Here is a 12,477-nt window from a genome sequence, read left to right as displayed (position 1 = left end):
AAACCAAAGGTTTCACAGAATTCTAACTTCTGGTGCGAGTACCCTTAAGATTACTCTCAAGGGTATCGTATAGAATCAGGGGACATATTCTTGACACGCCACATGGCAATCTGCACCCCGAATAGCCTTTACGCTTCGAGGGGGATAGGTGGCAGAATTAGAAGGGTAGATGCAATAGAGGTTACACTGGTTTTCCTACTACTATCGTATCACAACCGCGCCAACTCCCTCTGGCGATTATTCCTTTATTTGTAGCGACTTGCTATGGTGGTGTTCCCTGTTGATCTGACATTTTCGATCAATTTCAAGGGAATATTTATGCTTTCTTCGGCTTATTTCTCCTTCCAGAAAGTTGGGTATTTATTCTTTACAATATGTATTTTAGTTCCAGCCTCACAATGAAATTAGTGTAATTATTGTATTTGGATCTACGCCGGTCTCCGGTGTCACCATAGGCGCAGTCGTTCATTGGGCATGTGTTATTTAGTTAGCAGAACGACATTTCCGGTTTTAATAGCATTAATTGTTATTATGAAAGCTATTTAGGCATTTTATATTGTAAAGATATTTATATGCATAATTTTCCCTTTTTCTGTGTCGATCGTATATGTCAGAGTTTTGGTGATTTTAGGTAACCGAGATCTCGCCTTGTCTAGGTAACCCAGCCTAGACAACATATACTTTCTACATTTCCCTGGTTACCCTTGTGTATCGGTTATCATTCTTTGGAGATTGATATCTCCTGGAATTATATTAGCCGTTACTAGTCTCGAATAGAGATTTATGGGTAATCTCTCTTCCCTCTGAGAGTAGCCTTAGGCTACAACTCTCTGCGTCGGCCTTGAATTTCGAATTCAGGCATGACTAGCCTAGAGTTTTTTTCTGTCTCATCCCTTAACAGCAGACGGCAAGTTTTGGGATTCGATCAGAACCTCAGAGTATTTAGTCTTTTGTCGGCAGTCGGTCGGCGGGGTGATTGCATTCCCCTGCCGGCTTAACTGCCGGCATAGGAGGCTAGCCCTCCCTAGATTACACCTGAAGTGGTTGCATGATGCCGTTACCTTCTCCCTGTGGTCTAATAGACTAGTCCTATGCCCGCAGACCCTAGGCTGTAGAGTAGAATACTCTTGTGGCCTAGGATGGCGCCGGCATTGGAACTCTGTTTCTCCCTTGTTGAGAGGAATGGCATGGACTGCCGTCCCCTTAACTGTATTAGCATCTCCTAAGCTGGAGAATAGAAGATTCTCCTGCCGCTTGGGGTTGTGCCGGTACTGAAACAGAGTTTCTTCAAGGTGTGTAGGTCCGGCAGCATTGCCGGCCCCTCCCATACCTCATATAGGACCCTCCCCCCATCTGTTCTTTTACGATGGCCGAGCCATTGTCTTTCCTGAGCAGGCGTCCTGCAACCTTACCATTGCCGGTGGGTTGCCGGAGCCGGCCAGACCCCCTCTCCTCAGCTGATGGCTGTCGGCGACTGACGGCTTCCGGCAGCCATGACGTCTGTGAGTGGGAGGTCCCTTTTGTCACCAGGGTTCTCCAGTTCTCCCTTGAACTGCTGGCCACAACTTCTGTTGTCGACGTGTTGCTCTGGCCGGCAGTAGACCGGCACAGATAGGTACTGACTCAGTCGGTAGCATGCCGACTGTACTAGTGCTGCCGGAGGCTGGCCTACAGTGGTAAGCCGGCAATAGTACTGTGGCTAGAAGGAAGCCTGAATGTTACATTCTCCCCCTTCCATTTGAACCTTCTTTTCGGAGAAAGGCAGTAAAATTAGACTTTTACATCCTTTATTACTCTATACATACACAGTAATAGATAGCCTTCCCTCCATGCTTTCTCTCTCTCTCTCTTAACTAGCATGGTAGATGCTCCGGCAAGAGCTAGCTAATCTGGAAACATGCCGACTGAACTACAGTATATACCTATACAGGTAGTCAGTATATTTGCAGTATAGTATATACGGCAGATGGAAAACTTACGTATATCTTATACTAGTAGTTATTTCCAATATATCTTGGGTATCCCTGCCCAGGTATTTGCTGAACCTAATCCTATATTGATAAAATAATATTTCGTCAATATTCTGATTTGAAATCAGTTTCCATTTACCCTACAATATTAAATTTCGTAAAGGGCTGGTGGTGTGACACCTCTAACCCTTAAAGGGGAGAGCCCTTATCCTTGAGTTTCCCTGATCAGGAAACTCCCTGATTTAATATTGTAAGGGAGGTCACAGCAAATAAGTTGGTTGGGATACACAAATATATGTCTTTTATCTTTTCTAATCAACATATCTTGGGTACCCTTGTGCGAGCTTCTGCTGGTACCGCCCCTATATCGAAAGAATGGCATTCCTTCGATACTCTGATTGTGAAATCATTCCTCCTTACCTCACAGTGTTAAGTATAAGGGGGGACAGTACTTTGTACACTTCCTTACACCTAGGTGTTCGACCCCCCTTTTTACCGGGAATTTCCCAGTTGGAGGAGTTTCCTTATCTTAATACTGAGGGGAGGTAACAGCATTGGCTAGCAGGGGATACATGGGTATGTGTCTCCCGCTATCTCTTTATAGCTTTCTGTCCTAAGCTATTTTTGTCAAAAGATGATTTTTGCAAATTGTTTATCAGTGTGATAATCAATTGAATACTCATTTCTGTTCTCCTTTCCTTACAGGATGGACACCAGATGATGCATCGCAGTGTTTTGCAGTTATAAAAGTGAGTATTTTCACGGACATAATACATGCAAGTTCATGCCCCCAGCAATATTATTTACAAATCCCCAACCCCGTCTTAGACCCTCTGACCTGTAAGTAGGCCAGACCTTACTGTCGAAGGTCTCAAAAAACCCAAGTTATTAGAATCTGGTATACAGCTCTTAACATTTACACATTTGGGGAATACTGGCCAGGATGGTGTGACTCCTGTCAGCGACCCGCTGACAGCCGACAAGTCACTGACATGCCGGAGAGCTGCTAGCCATATTGGTACTGAAGTACTGTGCCAGTTAACTTACCCCCAAGTACAAGCCTTAACGGTAATATGCCAGTTGTATAGGTGTATACAATACCCTGTACATCTGAAGTATACGACCATATCACAGACAGAAAACTTTGGTACATAACCATACAATAGAATGGTTCTCCAGTACGCTGTGCTTCTGAGCACAATCTCTTGCTGACACCTACCTGATTTGGGGGATACACTCCCCCCCCCCCTTTTTTTCTTTCCTTACGCTGACTCTTCATCAGCCTCTTTGATTGTCATTATTAATTCCCTGGATGTAGGTGCTGCTTACGCTACTCTATCCATATGGGCTAGAATCTTCCATCGGGCTCCTTTTAAAAGGGGATGCCCTAGAATCAATAATTAGGAGGGCCGCAGCAGTTGGCTGGAAGGATTCACACGTATGTGTCTCTCCTATTCTTTTCCAGTGTACTTATCCTAAGCTTTATACAATAGAAAGGAATCTTCTATTACAGTGAAACACTGAGAAGCGGATATAGGCAAACGGTCAGGTATGACCTAAAAGGAGGACGGGAAGGTTTCTTAGTTCTCCTTGGGATGTTAAATAGCATCCCACAGTTACAATGACCATTGTTCCACAGACGGTCAGATATGTACACCCTCTGATCATGCGAAGCAAACAGACACTTCTGGTAGGAGGGAAGTTCCTCCTGGATCGCTGGACCTTCGATCCTTGGGTCCAAGGCCTAACCAAGATGAGACTAGATTGGAAATGGACATATCTCCACCATCCTTTCCTCAACTCTTCCTACATTCCAAATCCCCTGGAAGGGTGTACCTTAGAGCTCTAGAGCATACTAGCGGTAAGGAAAGTAGAGTCCATCAATTTCCAAGGAAGGCTTAGTGTTCACGTAAAGGACTCAAGAAAACTCTGAGTCATTCTGGACTTGGCGCCACTCAACAAGTTCCAATAAAACAGCAAGTTCAGAATGTTAATCCTTTTGAACATAAGGACCTTATTCAGTAAGGGGTGTTGACAGTCTGGCCAGACCTGAAAGATGTCTATCGGCAACTTCCAGTCAGTTACCCCCTCCACTCCTACCTAGGATCCAAGTTACAGAAGATAACATATATCCTAGACAAGAATCTCGTCGGACTAGATTCAGTCCTAGGATCTTCACGGAAATAACAGACACAGTCAAGCGAAACCAAGTCTAGAAAGAGTTCAGGCAACATTGGCCCTCGACGACAGGCTGGGGTGGGCAGCACCCGAAATGTCTGTCTATGAGCATCCATGGAGATGATCCGGTCCCGGAACATTGGGGATGCAAAATAACTTCAGGAAGTCTCGATTCTCTCCAGCTCAGGGGCTTCAATGTTTTTATAAAATCATTGAAACCTGCGGTCACCCTAATGCTCCTTTCCCTTGGGGATGTAAAAGGAGATCGTAAGGTCTGTCAAGAGACTATTGTAATCAGTCAGGATTCCATGACGCTAACAGGGAGGAGTTTTGAAGTCTCTCCAGTTCATGATAATGACAGACCCAATGCTGTGCGCACAGCTGTAAGATGCGTTAAGAGGCTGGAGAAGATACGCATCAAACGCTTGAAGAAATCTAATAGGACCAATGATGGTCATTCCCTCTTCGCTTACACTACAATGACCAAAGGCCACGGACCCATAGTCCATTTTAGCCCTGTAATGGTTGGAGAAACTCTTTCCACATAGATCAGACCTCCTCAGGCTGATCTGGGGCATCGAAGCGATAATGAGGCGTCGAAACTGTCGAGGATAAGGGACATCTCATTTCATTAGGGAATGTTAGCCATCCCTTCCTTAAGGGAATGGCGCTTATCAGCAGCTCATTTATAAATGATCCGCAAGGTGACAGCGGATGCTCTTCTCGGGTTCAACCCAATAGAGTTGGAATGGTACACGGATGCAGACCCATTCTCTCCCAGATGGAAACAAGTCCCTGAGCTGCAGATCGTTCTCTTTATCACGAGCGTCGTCAAGATACTATCTCGATATATAGCCCCATACTAGGATCCTCTAGTGGAGGTAACAGACATCATGTCTCTTGAATAGAAGTGATGGACTTAGAAATTCCTGTTCAGCCCATCAAATTTCCTCCGGAAGGCCCTCTACATGTTGAGACTCTTCCAGGGAAGAGGGGCTCTGTTGGCTCCCAGGTAGCCCAAGAACACCCCGTTCCCTGTAATGAAGGAACTGAGGCTGAGGCTGGTCCTAGTTATGCACCTAGGATTATCCAGGAGGTTCAGAAGTTCTCTGCCTTAGATTTATCACAGTACACCTGATCCCTTCATCTTATGAATTCCTTGCCCTTAATGGTTAGGAAAAAGACTGGGATCTCAAAAGGCAAAATAGAATTCCTTGAAGAATACAAGTCTAGTCAACTAGAAGACAATACGAGTCTTCTTGGGAAAAGTAAGCTGCTTTGTAAAGCAATAGGGACCGAAAGCAATCTCATGATCTTCTGCCTGTCCTTCTCTGTCCACCCCTATATGCAAGGTCTGGCGGCCAACAGCACGATGGCCTTTGAGAAAGGAGGCAGTGTATCCTTGGATACTATGAGAAGTCTAGTCTCTCGGCCTTGTCCCCATATAAACCCTTGAGTAAGCACCAAGGGTAGGGCTGACTTTGCGAGAGAGGTCACTTGATTGGATCTTTGGATCCATGGACCAATATCTATGTGCAAGTCAGCCCAGACTAGACCTCTTCTATATGCCTTTTAAATGGATCTGACGAATGAAATCTTTAATAAGATTCCGAAAACATGTGCAGGCTTAGGCCTGCAGCGCCACTAAAACCCATCTCATGGTCTTTGAATAAGGTCCTACATTATGCCTCACCTGTGAACAATGAGGATTGTTCCCTCAAGGATCTAACCTAAAAGGTTATTTTTCGGTTCGCTATAGCCTCTGGGGCTAGAGTTAGCGAAATAGTGGCCCTATCTGAGGATGAGGGACACATTAATTGGAAGAACTGCATCTCTTTCCTGATCCAACCTTTCTCACTAAGGACGACCTACCCATAAAGAGGTGGGGTTCCTGGAGAATCTGCCCTCTGAAGGAAGATGTCTCTCTAGGTCTGCTAGAGTGTCTAAGGTCTATCTTCATAGAACTTCAGACTTCAGGAGAAACAGCTCTTTACAGGAGAAAACTTTGGATCAAACTATCCCTATAACTGAGGGCGAAGCTCACCTACCTTATTCGCGGAGCGGATCCTGACAGTACTCCTGCAGATTATGATCCGAGAAAAGTTGCTTCATCGCTGAGCCTTTCAGTGTGTGGACTTCAGCCTCTTCGCTCATTTACTGATCGGAGGTTGTCCAGTGTGTCTTAGAGACACTATGCTAAGGAAGTCTATGGATTGAAGCATTATGTGGTGGCGGCAGGTGATATTTTGGACCCTATCGTCTAGCTCTGCGATGAACAGTAAATTGATTGGGACTATTAATTAAAAGGAGAAAGGGTCAGCATTTTTTGTTTGACCTCCCTTTGAATAAGTGTTGCCATGGTAACACCAAATCTGTTCAGAATCTCAGGTGTGAAAATATACGGATACCACTAGTGCCGTGTGTATATAGTACACATTGTTGTTAGACTATTTCATGTACAGAAATTATAAAGAAAAGTCTTGTTAAATGAGCTATTCTTCAGTCTGAGAGTGGCACTCATCAATTTTCCCCTTTCAAAAAAGGGAACATTAATTTCTGTGTATGTCTCTTGTATAATTTCCTTATCATGCTGCATTCATTTAGCATGTAGTCATTTATTAGGAATAAATGTTTATTAAAATGCAGTTGCGTTCTAATTCGCCCAACAATTGCATGTTTAAGAAGCCAGAGTTCCTTGACTTACTCATGTAAGTATTTCTCATATCATTGTATGCTTACAAACAACGGATGAGGACACTGATATTGGTTCCGCAATATATACAAGTCTTAAGACCGTTTGTATTCTCAGTGTATACTTATGTCTGTTCATACAATATATGCTACCTTGAGGCCCCTCTTCTAATGTCTAAAAATGGCTCTTCCCTGCAGGGGGTAGGAAGCACTAACATTGTTATGCTTAGTGATAATGACGGGTAACGGTAACGACATTTGTCTCAATTGGCCCTTTTGGCCGTAGAAATAATGTCCCAAGTTTAAGGCACTGATGAAAATCCACAGATACATTAATTCTCTGGTATGCTTCCATCAGGACGTCATGGCTTGAGCCCAAAAAACGGATTTTGAGCGAAGCGAAAAATTTATTTTTGGGTGATATGGCCATGATGTCCTGATGGACCCACCCTTCTTTTCTATGAAAAGATCTTCACAATTTCCCTCCCTGAACTACTGTATCTGTAGCACCATGCTCAACGCTACAAGGAATGACCGCCAGAGGGAGTTGGCGCGGTTGTGATACGATAGTATTAGGGGAACCAGGGTAACCTCTATTGCAGCTACCCTTCTAATTTTGCAACGTATCCCCCTCGAAGCGTAAAGGCTAATCGGGGTGAAGATTGCCATGTGGCGTGTCAAGAATATGTCCCCTGATTATATACGATACCCTTGAGAGTAATCTTAAGGGTACTCGCGCCAGAAGTTAGAATTCTGTGAAATCTTTGGTTTGATTCTCTGGGGATATCACTGTTGTCATATATACCCTTGGGAAGCTACTAAAGGAACCTTCCATCAGGACGTCATGGCCATCTCACCCAAAAATCTGTATATATATATATATATATATATATATATATATATATATATATATATATATATATATATATATATATATATATCCTTCATCCAGATATAGAGCGATAACAAATAATTTTAAACTGAATCCTTGTATTTCCAAAGTTCGACAGAATCTCTGTAGCATCGTTTCTTTCCGGTTGAAAAGCAAGACATCATATAAATAAAATAGACAGGAAAGGCAATGTCCGACAATTACTACAAAACTCGCGAGACAGGAATCTCGGCGCGGGCGAGATTGACTAATTGACGTGTGGGTCGACAATATTCTTGTTAGAGACACACCCGGCATGACGCCAGAGCGATATCGTCTGCCGTTGGCGGAAGAAATTGGCGAGGGGAATTCCGCGATGTTCGTTTTGTTTTAAGAGCTCCCAATGTAAATTTTAACATTTCGATGTCGTAACCAAACGAGTTTAAATGAAAATAAAAATGCTCCATTTCTAAATACATTAGCTTAGTATTCCTTCGAGTTTCGTGAAAATTATCTTAAAGAGCGAAGTTAAGATGAGTGTTTTTTCTTTAGGTATGTATCAATAGTTTGTAAGTGAAGAATTTGTGTTTAGTGGGGATTTTTAAGGTTATATTTAAATGTATATGAAGATAAACGAATATTCTCTTTCTCTCTCTCTCTCTCTCTCTCTCTCTCTCTCTCTCTCTCTCTCTCTCTCTCTCTCTCTCTATATATATATATATATATATATATATATATATATATATATATATATATATATATATATATATATATGTGTGTGTGTGTGTGTGTGTGTGTGTGTATATGTATATATATATATATATATATATATATATATATATATATATATATATATATATATATATATATATATATATATATGTGTGTGTGTGTGTGTGTATATATGTTTTTGTGTGATAATGCATATATAAAACTCAATCAAGGCACTATATACTTTACAGATCCTCAGATTTAACAACACTCAAATAGATATGAGGTGTTTAAACTGAGTTAATTTTGAATCCAGTCATTATAGATTACGTATATGATGATAAGTTAAGGTTAATTTGAGAGAGTAAAAAATGACGATGTCAAAAATTAACTTAATATATTATAATTACTTCCCTTGGTATTGAAAGAGTTGCGGAACTGCAGTTCATTTGCACAAATGAGGTTTGCAATGATAAATTGCTTCCGCGAAACTAAAAACAATGTAGCTAGATAATGGGTTCCGTGGAGGTATAATTCTTCCTCATTTGACATTAACTTCGCCGTGGTTTACAATGAAGTTCTGATTTTAATACTAATTAAAATTAAATGAAGCACAGTAAATCACTCGTGAGACTTACAGGGTGGTGGAAAATTGAAGGAAGACAGAGAGAGAGAGAGAGAGAGAGAGAGAGAGAGAGAGAGAGAGAGAGAGAGAGAGAGAGAGAGTAATAAAGGTATAGGCTAGTACTTTAGATACTTCTTAGGTTCTTATGTGTAAGAGAGAGAGAGAGAGAGAGAGAGAGAGAGAGAGAGAGAGAGAGAGAGAGAGAGCTAAACGGAGTTACAAAGATTTTGGAGAGCTCAAAGAATTTTTAGTCCAACAGAGGAGACTTCATTTGCTCTTGGGTTGAACGATTTGTTTTAAGCATTTAGAGAGTTTTTAAAAATTTTGTATAACTTATTCTTGAACGCATTCACCTTGTTACTATGTACTGCATCCGCTGGAAGTCTGTTCCGTGTATTTGTTATTTGTATGTAAAGAAATTTCCACATTGAGTGGTGTTGTAACTTTTTAATTCCAGTTTGTATCCGTTACCTCTAGATTGATTTGTGCTAAGCGTGAAAAGATTGTTGTAATCTACATTTTTTATTCCTTTGGGAATTTGAAATGCCTCTATTAATTGTCCCCTTAGTAGTCGTGTTTATAAGTCAAACACGTTCAAACGTTCCATCCTCCGTCTATATCCAGTTAGCCTTAAGGTAGCTCTACACCTATGCACATTTTTGTTACAGGCAGTTACGGCGTGGGTCCACAAGAAGCCTCCAGAAAGCACACCAAAAGGTAAGGACGTCGCTGGTGGTGTCCGACGCAGTCTGCCAAACTACACCTAATGTCGTATGGAGCCTCAAGCTTTTTAAACGATTTCAAAATCTTGCGCCGCATCTGATGTCCTGATGAAGTGGTGTGGCAATAAAAGAGGGAAGAACCCGCACAGAACCTCATGGTGCTGTGCCACACCGCACCATTTGCAGACTGTTACGGATTTTTGCCTTCCGTGTGTCATTGTTACGCCGTAATATTACGGAGGCTTGCAGCGCCTGTGCGGTGCCTTTACGGTGCCTTCATACACGATTAATAAATGGCACACACATGTTGTGGGGCGTGCGGCATATTACGGCGCCTACCAAGATTGTAGGGAAGGTTGCCGTGTGCAGTCTGGGGAGCAATAAAAGGTGCCGGAGAGAAAATGGGGAATCATTCACCCTCTGAGAGCCTGACGACATACACCCCAGACACTCTCGGGTCACTTGATCCAGAGATGCCTTTTCGGAAAACAACCCCTACGCCTACCAAGGATTACGAGGACACCCAAGACATCCTGCCTGCAAAACTGGAGGAGACTTCTAACCCCAAAGAAGAACTGCCAGCAGAGCCCACCCTATCCTCACTTGTGTAAACCCAAAACCTTAGTGGTATTGTATTGCAGCCGAAGAAATGATACCGCCCCAGCAAAAAGGGCATACAAGATTACCCATTCAAGCCAGAGGACAAGGAGATGATCATGGAATTCGTAAGGCCACACTCACACTTATACTACAAGCGGGACAGACAATGGCCCAATCTGAGGAGGAAGGAAGAACTATGGCGAGAACTTGCAGCAATGTTCACGAATTGCACCTTCCGGTAAGTTCCGAAGTACTTTGAGGCCTGTCGTATGACTTTGAGAATATCAAGAAGAGGGAGCACAAGAGTGGGTCAGCTGCATGGCAAAGGACAGCACGGGAGGAGGATGTCATGACTACGTGAGCATTCCTTCTAGTCACATTGCCCACAAACCTATAACAGCAAGCGATCATTTCTCCCCTCTATCCCCTCACAAAACCGAGGCTGACAATTCCTCCAGTGCTGACATGTTGGGCCTGTCAGCAACTTAGATCCAGTGGAGGAAGCGGCTGAAGCAGAACAGACCTCGCACATTGACGTAGGAGTGACGTCCATCCGCCGACACATCTGAAGTGATTGGAGGACTATAGACTCAACTGAGGATACACATGATGTCCAGCATCAACACACTCATGCCACAACTGATGTCCAGCATCAACACCCTCATGCCACAAGCACCGAAGAAGACTCATCATGACATCACCATATTTATCCAAAACTTGAGTCAATGCTTAGAGTACGTACCTGGATGATACCAGAAGCCCTTCTTCGAACAAGTAATCAAGCTTTGCCACAGTTTGGAGGGACCTGAAAAAGAGGATGCCACGATGAAAGAGGCCATGGCTTGGTGAGGTTGTTTCCACTGGACGACCACACAAGTTGAGAAAGGAGCACAGAACACCAGGAACGGCCACCTCTTCTGCACGCCAACAGATTCGGGGACTATCACATTAGTGGTTTGCATCTTAACCCCTTCCACTACCAGTCTACTTCCAATATGATCCCCTCCCTCAACAGCAGCAGCAGTTCTCTCCGCAAATATACACGACACAGACGTCATGGGTATCGACACCGTAATTCCTCATCAGTGGACGGTAGACAACACTGAACTTCTCCCCTAGACCCTCCACCTCTTCACTGTTGCCGCTAGTCAATCGTCTTTTGGAAGAATTGCTCCCCGCTACCCATGACGCCAGTCGTGCAACCCCCAAAACTACTGCCGTAGATGACACCTCCACCTAAGACTTGCCCATCATCCAAGATGAAAAGTAGGGCAATGGTATAAATATATAAATAGATACACATTATTTTTTATAATAATAAATGCTTTTGTATATTTTATACAAATAAGTTTTTTTTTGTGGGGGTGGATAAAATGTTGAAATATTGACTGCATTTAAATTTTCTTTATTGATGCTTAATCTATATGTTATAGGATGATATGATTGGGTCAAATGAAATCGAATAATGAAATAGCATAGCCATAAAACATAATGACGTGCCTAAATATAACAGGAAATATAACATCAAATATGATATGTAAAATATGAAATAAATAGAACTCGGAAAATAACTTGAACTATGAAATGAAATATAAATACTTGCAATTATATTTCCCTCATTGATGCTTAATTTATATGGTATGACAATATATATGATAATATGATTGGATTAAATGAAATTGTATAATGCAATAGTAGGGCCATAATGAATAATAACATGACTAAATATAACATGAAATATATGTGAAATATGAAATAGATAGAACTCGGAAAATATCTTGAACTATGAAAGGAAATATAAAATCTTGCATTTACATTTTCCTCTTTGATGCATATTTTTTTGTTATTACAATATATATGAAGATATTTCATGCATTCTGGTAAGCAAGCTTTGCAAGGTCAGCGTCATCAGCATACTCTAGGTCCGCCAATTTCTGGTTACCAATCCAGTGCAATCCCTATCCACCAATCTCAACTTTTGTAGGCATTACAAAATTCCTGAAGAGGATAAACATCATAGGTGACAACACATTCCATTGGAGTACTCCACTGTTCACTGGAAACTCATTTGATCGGACTCCACTAACATTAACTATGCACTTGGCGTAA

This window comes from Palaemon carinicauda, chromosome 35 (assembly GCF_036898095.1).
Source record: "Palaemon carinicauda isolate YSFRI2023 chromosome 35, ASM3689809v2, whole genome shotgun sequence".
In the NCBI taxonomy this organism is placed as follows: domain Eukaryota; kingdom Metazoa; phylum Arthropoda; class Malacostraca; order Decapoda; family Palaemonidae; genus Palaemon; species Palaemon carinicauda.
This window is presented reverse-complemented; position numbering follows the sequence as displayed.